This window comes from Gordionus sp. m RMFG-2023, chromosome 1 (assembly GCF_954871325.1).
Source record: "Gordionus sp. m RMFG-2023 chromosome 1, tfGorSpeb1-WG-v2, whole genome shotgun sequence".
In the NCBI taxonomy this organism is placed as follows: Eukaryota; Metazoa; Nematomorpha; class Gordioida; order Chordodea; family Parachordodidae; genus Gordionus; species Gordionus sp. m RMFG-2023.
The window spans coordinates 30443567-30452946 of NC_088775.1; the positions used below are offsets into that span (position 1 = coordinate 30443567).

Here is a 9380-nt window from a genome sequence, read left to right on the forward strand (position 1 = left end):
AATACCAGTTCAATTTAAATCACAGCGTTTTTATGAAAACACTGCTAAACGCTTCTACTCAATTTGTAAGCACTTTTACTCATTTTTTCTAATAAAATGTAATTAAAAAAATCAGGATTTTTTGAAAATAAATAGAAAATGTTCCAAATCAAGAAAATAAAGATATTTCAATATCGGGAAACAAGGGCAAAATGGAGTGTTTATTTATTTACTCTTACATATTTTACCACGACAAGGGTGAAGGGGTGGGGGGAGTGGTTTGTTAAAAACATTTTCTAAATTTTGAGAAGAGTATATAAATGAAGGATAATAAAAAATAATTACAAAAAGTGGCTATATTTTAATTATAGATTAAATAGGTGTCTTATTCATGTTTCTCATTTTGTAAATTGCAAAATTTTTTAGGCCCGGCCATACCTTTCATATTCTAAGAGTGAGGTGGGATTTTTAATGACTAAAAGGATAAAAAGCGGGAAAGCGCGACACCTGCAATCCTTTTATATATAAATATTGGTGAATAATTTTTTCCAAATTATAATTTATAAATTTAAATATTATCCATATTTATAAAGTCAAAATATATAAAAATTAGATCCAAATCTACATATTTATCGGAAGGAATTTATTTTATTTAAAAGTTTATTATATATAATAAATTTTAACTCTTCGAAATTCATGTCAAAATTCTGCTTCACCATTAATTCGGCCTCTAATAAATCAAATGAGACCGAAGAAGGATTTTTTCGCCTAATCATATTTATTAAACTCATCTCTGAGCCAGCATTTGAATGTAGAATTAAAAATAAATCTTTACATATTTTTTAGGCTTATATTTACATTTTTATTTAATTCTTTCAAAATATTCTAACTTGATCGTATTATTCAAAATCAAAGGTTTAAGCTATTTATATCTATAATTACCATAATAGTTTGATAATTCTGGGTAATTTCTTTATATGCTTCAACTTAGGAATAGACAAGATTTATATATTTTAATATCAGCGCCGTTAAATTTGGCGGTTGAATAGTTCTACGAACTAATTGTAAATTATATCAATATTTCTTGCTTTATTAGTACAAATTGAGTATTTAAACGAGTATATAGTAGCTCGTAAAAGAAAAACTATTAGTAACAAAATTTTGGCAAATCTATGATTTAAGCGACTGAAATAATTTATTCCGAATATTTTATCGATGTTCCGTATTAATTATAATTTAATTCGTTTTATAGACAGTATAAAGAAAAAGTTTATTAGCAAAATAAGAAAAATTGCCTAATTTGGCATTATTGTTATCTTCAATTCGTTTGGTAGATAGTTTTTAACGACAAAATTGCCAGGATTGGCAACATGCGAAAACAAATAAATATTTTTGGGTGAGCTCACACCATATGAAATGCCAGATTAGTACTTACTATTCCATCAATCAGTTTTTCTAGTCAATAAACAAAAACTAGTTTTAATAAGAGAAACAGATAATAGCACACCTTTAAGTATGTATGAAACAAAAGTTATTAGAATTTCAAAAATTTGAATCAAATTTAGATTGAACAAAGAATCTAAAGAAAGCAATTATAATAAAAAAATTAAATTAAATATCTTAAAAAAATATTACTATCATTATTTATAAAATCAACTTTTTTCTTATTTCAAAATATGAGGATTTAAAGATAAAAATAGTATATTAAAAAAGTTAACCAAATGCCAATATTTAAATAATTAATAACCTTAAGGAATTTTAGAGCTATAATATAACAAAATTAATTCAACCAATTTTTTTCCAAATTTTTATAGCAAGGTCAATATCGTAACTTGAACTGCGAACTCATTGGAGGAGCATCATTGAAATTAGAGGGGGGATAGTTAGTTATGAAATAATTATCATTATTTGAATAAAATTAGAACGGGATGAATGGTATTTTCTTTTTTAATTATTTATATTTGGTAGGAGGTTAAAAGTTTGAGAGGGTTGATATCATTTATAGATATGTATACAAGCCCCTGATTATATTCTCCGCAATCCTTTTCTTAAGTTAAAATAGGAAATGGTATAGCAAATATTATCTTATATTAATAGATCCCTTTAGGTCATATTTTTTTATATCTAATTTACATATAGAATAAATATCCTTACAAAATAAATTTCATTACAAAAAGTCATTTAAAAAATGATTTTTTTATTTATTGAATATGTGAAGGAAAAAGTAGAGCATTGTCATATCATATCATGTAAACCAATAGTTTGTTTGTTAAATATATAACTGAAGTGTAAAATTTTAAAAGAATCACTAATTTGGAAAAAGACTGGTTAAAAATAATCATGGAAAAAAAACATCGGACAAAAACACCCCAATATAAAAAAATTTACATGCTTTAATAAATAAAAGGAAAATGTAATCCTCGTTTTAAACTTTGCCCTTTAGTGTAATACTTGAGTTTTATTTTATAATAATATTTTTCTAATAATGTTGCTCATCAAAAATGATCATATTTGTAAGGGAAAACAACTATATGACTGACTCAAGGCTAGGAATATGATTTTAAAATAATTTTATAATGCATGACGAAAGATGGTTATTTTTGAAATATTAATCGTGGGATTGATGTGGTAGAGAAAGACTGCGTCACATATAAAAGAATTTGTAAATACTCTCATAAAATCTGTATCTTGATGAATGAATCTGTATGTAGCTAGCTAAATTTTATACCAAAGTAGACCTTCCTATATTTTTGTCACAAAAAATAATGCGAATATAAAAAATTTGAGACTATTATATAAAAACAAACAAAATTTTTATTATTGTAGATAAGAATTTAAAAAAATTAAACATTCAATGTTATATTAATAGCGATTCCTTTAAGATAATCTAATCTTGATCGATTTTCAAAATCAGAAACAATTGTTACTATTCTCGCATGTAGATTTTGATATTTTTTTCTGAGGGTGTTTCACCAGAATTATATTGAGCAATTTTTAACTCTGTCAACCCTTGTTGTTTTTTTAAGCCTAGAATATAAATTATAAAGTTTATTAGTAAATCTTTATACTTTTTAATCATTTAAAAATCATAGATATATAGATAACTTGATATAAATTTACACATGTTTGGATGGTGACTTGTTAGGAGGGAAATGAAGCATCTATGCCACCCTTCAACCGCGTTGTTGGTTTTCGTTTCCCCGCTCAGAGTTGATTGGTAACAATTCCATAGTTCAATATTAAACAAAGCAGGTGGTCTGCCTCTTCCAAACTTTTTACCAATGTAAGCTTTTTTAAAGTTTCAATTAGAGGCTGAAGTAACAATTGATTAGAATAGAATTCGGAGTTTATTAGTAATTCAAATGTTTCAACTACATTTAAGGGTGGCACAAATGACAAGTAAACCATCATTCTAAGTTGTATATTAAATTCCACATCTGTTTTATATTTTTGAATGTTTCGCCAAAAGGATTGGCCAAAATGGAAATAGCAACATTTGTGTTGCGAACTGGGAAACACTTCATTGAAAGCTTTTACACTGGCCATTTCAAAATCCGTCATAATTTTTTTTGGAGTTGATAAGTTGTCACCTATAATAGTAAATATTCTTTTATAAGTTAATCCTTTCTATTGGTCAATATATATGAGAGGTAAAACATTATTTCTAATCCCATGAATTGTATAAATTTGCGTAAATAAAGGTGGCGACAATTTAAATGTACCATCAGAAAACCAATGTTGCATGAAGCTAAGAAGTCCAAATTTTTTCTTGTTCCAAATATGATAACACGGTCAGGAACCTAGCACACATGATAAATAAATAAGCAATTATAATAAAGTGTTTCTTATCGGACAGCTTATCGCAATAAAAATGAAAGATTTAGTTATATTTGTTCAAATAATTTATAAAAATAAATTACATCTAAATGATATTTATTAATCTAATTATTTTACGATCTTTATAGATATCTTTTTATCTTTTCTATTTATTTGGAGGGGGGGGGGGCGTGATAAAAATTTTAGTATAATATCTCGGCATTAATTTCAATTAATTTAAATATAATATTTTGATATGGGTTCTTATTGAATCTTAAATAATTTTAAAATATAAAAAAATAGCTACACTAAAAATTAACAAATAATTAATGACATATTTGATAAATTATAACTATTTTTAAAAAAAAGTATTGCCGAAATTTAAAAAAAAAAATTTTCTCGTCTGGCTGGTCCCATTCCTTTGGTTATAAATTATAAATATTTTCGCCATTCTTTCCTCTCTATTTCGGAGCCTTATAAAATATGCTATCAAGCAAAAATAAGGAAATCTTAACCTTTATGTTCCGCCTGGATAAAGTAGTCTCAGATACTAATTATTATAGATGCATTAATCAAGATATTTTTAAATGTCCCGTACGACTTACAAAAAAAAATGGTAAGATAAAAGATAATAAAGAAATACACAATCATCCAGAAAATCCAATCGAAATGGAAACCAAGAAAATAATCAATTCAATTAAGAATGAAGCTTGGAATAATGCTATGGAAACTCCAAACTTTATTGTGGCGAAACACGTATCTTAATTAAGTGATTCCATATCAATGGCACTACCATCACCAAAACTTATGAAACGTATAATACCGAACGCGTTCAAACAGTTTTGCACTTCCGAATCCTAGCAGCCTTATTGAGCTGGTAATTCCGCATGAATATTCAATTACAGATAAATATGAGGATTTCATACTTCATGATGATGGTCCGGTAAGATTTTCTATAATTTTTTTGAACAAATATAACTAAATCCTTCATTTTTATTGCGATAAGCTGCCCGATAAGAAGCACTTTATTATAATTGCTTATTTATTTATCATGTGTCTCAGGTTCCCGACGGTGTTATCATATTTGGAACATGAAAAAATTTGGACTTCTTAGCTTCATGCGAACATTGGTTTTGGTACATTTAAATCGTTGCCACCTTTATTTACGCAAATTTAAGCAATTCATGGGATTAGAAATAATAATGTTTTACCTCTCATATATATATTGACCAATAGAAAGGATTATGAAACTCATAATAGAATATTTACTATTATAGGTGACAACTTAATATCAACTCCAAAAAAATTTATGACGGATTTTGATATGGCCAGTGTAAAAGCTTTCAATGAAGTGTTTCCCAGTTCGCAACACAAATGTTGCTATTTCCATTTTGGCGAAACATTCAAAAATATCCAGAAATATAAAACAGATGTGGAATTTAATATACAACTTAGAATGATGGTTTGCTTGTCATTTGTGCCACCCTTAAATGTAGTTGAAACATTTGAATTACTAATAAACTCCGAATTTTATTCTAATAATCAATTGTTACTTCAGCCGCTAGTTGAAACTTTTGAAAAAGCTTACATTGGTAAAACGTTTGGAAGAGGCAGACCACCTGCTTTGTTTAATATTGAAATATGGAATTGTTACCAATCAACTCTGAACGGGGAAACAAAAACCAACAACGCAGTTGAAGGGTGGCATAGATGCTTCAGTTCCCTCCTAACAAGTCACCATCCAAACATGTGTAAATTTATATCAAGTTATCTATATATCTATGATTTTTAAATGATTAAAAAGTATAAAGATTTACTAATAAACTTTATAATTTATATTCTAGGCTTAAAAAAACAACAAGGGTTGACAGTTAAAAATTGCTCAATATAAGTCTGGTGAAACACCCTCAGAAAAAAATATCGAAATCTGCATGCGAGAATAGTAACAATTGTTTCTGATTTTGAAAATCGATCAAGATTAGATTATCTTAAAGGAATCGCTATTAATATAACATTGAATGTTTAATTTTTTTTAATTCTTATCTACAATAATAAAAATTTTGTTTGTTTTTATATAATAGTCTCAAATTTTTTATATTCGCATTATTTTTTGTGACAAAAATATAGAAAGGTCTACTTTGGTATAAAATTTAGCTAGCTACATACAGATTCATTCATCAAGATACAGATTTTATGAGAGTATTTACAAATTCTTCTATATGTGACGCAGTTTTTCTCTACCACATCAATCCCACGATTAATATTTCAAAAATAACCATCTTTCGTCATGCATTATAAAATTATTTTAAAATTCATATTCCTAGCCCTTGAGTCATATAGTTGTTTTCCCTTACAAATATGATCATTTTTGATGAGCAACATTATTAGAAAAATATTATTATAAAATAATACTCAAGTATTACACTAAAGGGCAAAGTTTAAAACGAGGATTACATTTTCCTTTTATTTATTAAAGCATGTAAATTTTTTTATATTGGGGTGTTTTTGTCCGATGTTTTTTTTCCATGATTATTTTTAACCAGTCTTTGTCCAAATTAGTGATTCTTTTAAAATTTTACACTTCAGTTATATATTTAACAAACAAACTATTGGTTTACATGATATGATATGGCAATGCTCTACTTTTTCCTTCACATATTCAATAAATAAAAAAATCATTTTTTAAATGACTTTTTGTAATGAAATTTATTTTGTAAGGATATTTATTCTATATGTAAATTAGATATAAAAAAATATGACCTAAAGGGATCTATTAATATAAGATAATACTTGCTATACCATTTCCTATTTTAACTTAAGAAAAGGATTGCGGAGAATATAATCAGGGGCTTGTATACATATTTATAAATGATATCAACCCTCTCAAACTTTTAACCTCCTACCAAATATAAATAATTAAAAAAAGAAAATACCATTCATCCCGTTCCAATTTTATTCAAATAATGATAATTATTTCATAACTAACTATCCCCCCTCTAATTTCAATGATATGAGTTCGCAGTTCAAGTTACGATATTGACCTTGCTATAGAAAAAATTGGTTGAATTAATTTTGTTATATTATAGCTCTAAAATTCCTTAATGTTATTAATTATTTAAATATTGGCATTTGGTTAACTTTTTTAATATATAATATTCTCATTTGATTTGATAACAATGTAATTGAGCTTGGGTGGCTTCATGTCATGTCATGAATAATAAAAATAAAATACATCATTTTTTTTGGTTATATTTTTTTAAAAATTATTTTTATTTTTTTTAGGCATTAAAAATGGTATCGTGCCGCATGATATACTTTTTTTTGTGTTTTGATGTTTTGTCGCGTGACTTTTTGCTAAATTTTGCTTAAAATATGTATGCTCAATTTAAAAAGCTGTTTGCTCAATATATACTTAATATATAAATATTACCTTATGATTCCTAAACATTTTAGAAAATATGATAGTTGTAATATTACTATGTATTACAAATGCACCAAGCCATTATGTGTGGGTAAAGGGATATTTAAAAACAATATCTTTCATATATCCAAACAATGCACTGGTATATTTTAGTTAATCTTATATATAATAATCATATTATAGCTCTTGCCTGCTTAGAAAGTTTATCTAAAATATTTTCTCCAGCATCATTTGAGACCATAACCAACCTAGGTAAATTATAGAATATATTATTATTATGCTATCTTGTTAACCTGGAAATTTTAATCTTAGCATCATTTATAATCCATTCAGGAACTTAACCAATCAAGGTAAATTTAAAATATGCTACTAGTTTTATCTGGAAATTATCTTTTATAGCCATTGAAGATTATTCAATAAATCAATTAATTTTTTTAAAGCAAAATGCCTAATATAAATTTATAAAATCTAAATTTAATAAAAATCTACTATTTTCTAATAATTATTTATATTCTCAAAATAGAGAAAACTATTATATGCATACATAGATATTTATTAATTATTAGGTTTTTACCTAAAAATTCACATCACTCTTTATCAATATTATGATCATGCCGTCAAAATTTTCATTTTTTAATGCTTTTTATACCAAATTTACACCATTTTATATAATATTGATATGCAAAAAGTAATTACAATAATTTTATATATTACTATTGAAATACAAATTGCAATCATTATTTTATATACCACTTATTGATATACAAATTGCAATCATCATTTTATATACAATTAATATTCAATTGAAATATATACAAATTTTTATATACCACCATCAATATAGAGTCTTAATAAATATAATTTTATAATTGATATAGAAATTGCAATTTTTATTTTATATACCTTCATCAATATATAGTCTCAATAAATATATATTTATATACTATTGATATATAAATTGCAATCATTATTTTATATACACAATAATACTTATATATACTATTGATATAATTGCAAAAGTAATAATAAAATTGTTAGGCTTATATTTCATTATTCTTAAAACATGCATGCTGGCTCGATTTGAGCGGATTTTTAAAAAACGGCTAACTCAATATAATCCGAAAAAATATTAGGCAAGCCAGCAGACCTTGCTCGAGGTGTCATAAAGGTTTGGCATCTATTAGCTAAATCTCGAGGCTTAGTCAATATTTTGCTAACGAAAATTTGAGTTAGCCGTTTTTAAAAACTCGACTCAAATCGAGCCTTTTAACAATATTTTTAATAATATCTAAGTAATCAGATATTTATATGAACGTATGATAAATAGATTTCCTAGTAAGATAAGTGACTAGAAACCTCTAACAAAATAAATCTCATATTTATAGGAATAACAAGTATAAATCCCTATGATAAAAATTTTATTAATGGAGTTCCTAGTAGGAAAAGAGATTAACATATTCCCATTAATCATTAGAAATCTAAAAAAAAATTAAAATATGAGTAAATCTGATATTTATAGGAATGATAAGTATAAATCCCTATGATAAAAATTTTATTAATGGAGTTCCTAGTAAGAAAAGAGATTAACATATTCCAATTAACATTAAAAATCTAAAAAAGTTAAAATGAGTAAAACTGATATTTACCACATATTTTCTTTTAATGAGAGATTCCCCATTTGATTGATATTTTAGAAGTTTGTTTTAATCATGAAAATAACCAAGCATATTAAAATTAATGGCTTTGTAAAAAAAATATGTTATCAATAGCCTCTTGATTAATTAGATGAGGGGGAGGATATCAATATCTACATTGTCATTTGAAGTATAAGGAATGTTTGCTAATTTTTGTCGGCATAAAGAGCATATTAACTTATCTAAATTGAATGGTAATTTTTTTTGGGTCATCCAGGGTAGAATCTTTCTAAGATTCTCGCGATAATAAGCATGTCTCTGTAGATCAAATGAGTTGCAACATTTTAATATTTGGTACATCCATCTGTGATATAGAATAAAATTTAATTGATCTGCACCTAGAATATATGTTTTTGCATTCTCCAAATCCAGAATGTTATTGGTAGACAAACGATAAAATAATAAGCTACAGACGGGTTGAATTATTTAAAATTAATCTGAATGGACAAGTTAAAATATTACGCAGAAAG

The 9380-nt window shown here is 25.9% G+C and overlaps 1 long non-coding RNA gene across 1 annotated transcript; it reads left to right on the top strand.

Annotated features, from left to right (window-relative positions):
* The first annotated feature begins 7159 nt into the window (after positions 1–7159).
* LOC135922245 (uncharacterized) lies at positions 7160–7953 on the top strand. Its single transcript, XR_010570809.1, has 4 exons — positions 7160–7358; positions 7400–7468; positions 7529–7566; positions 7616–7953. It is a non-coding gene; the product is annotated as an uncharacterized LOC135922245 (long non-coding RNA).
* The last annotated feature ends 1427 nt before the right edge of the window (positions 7954–9380 follow it).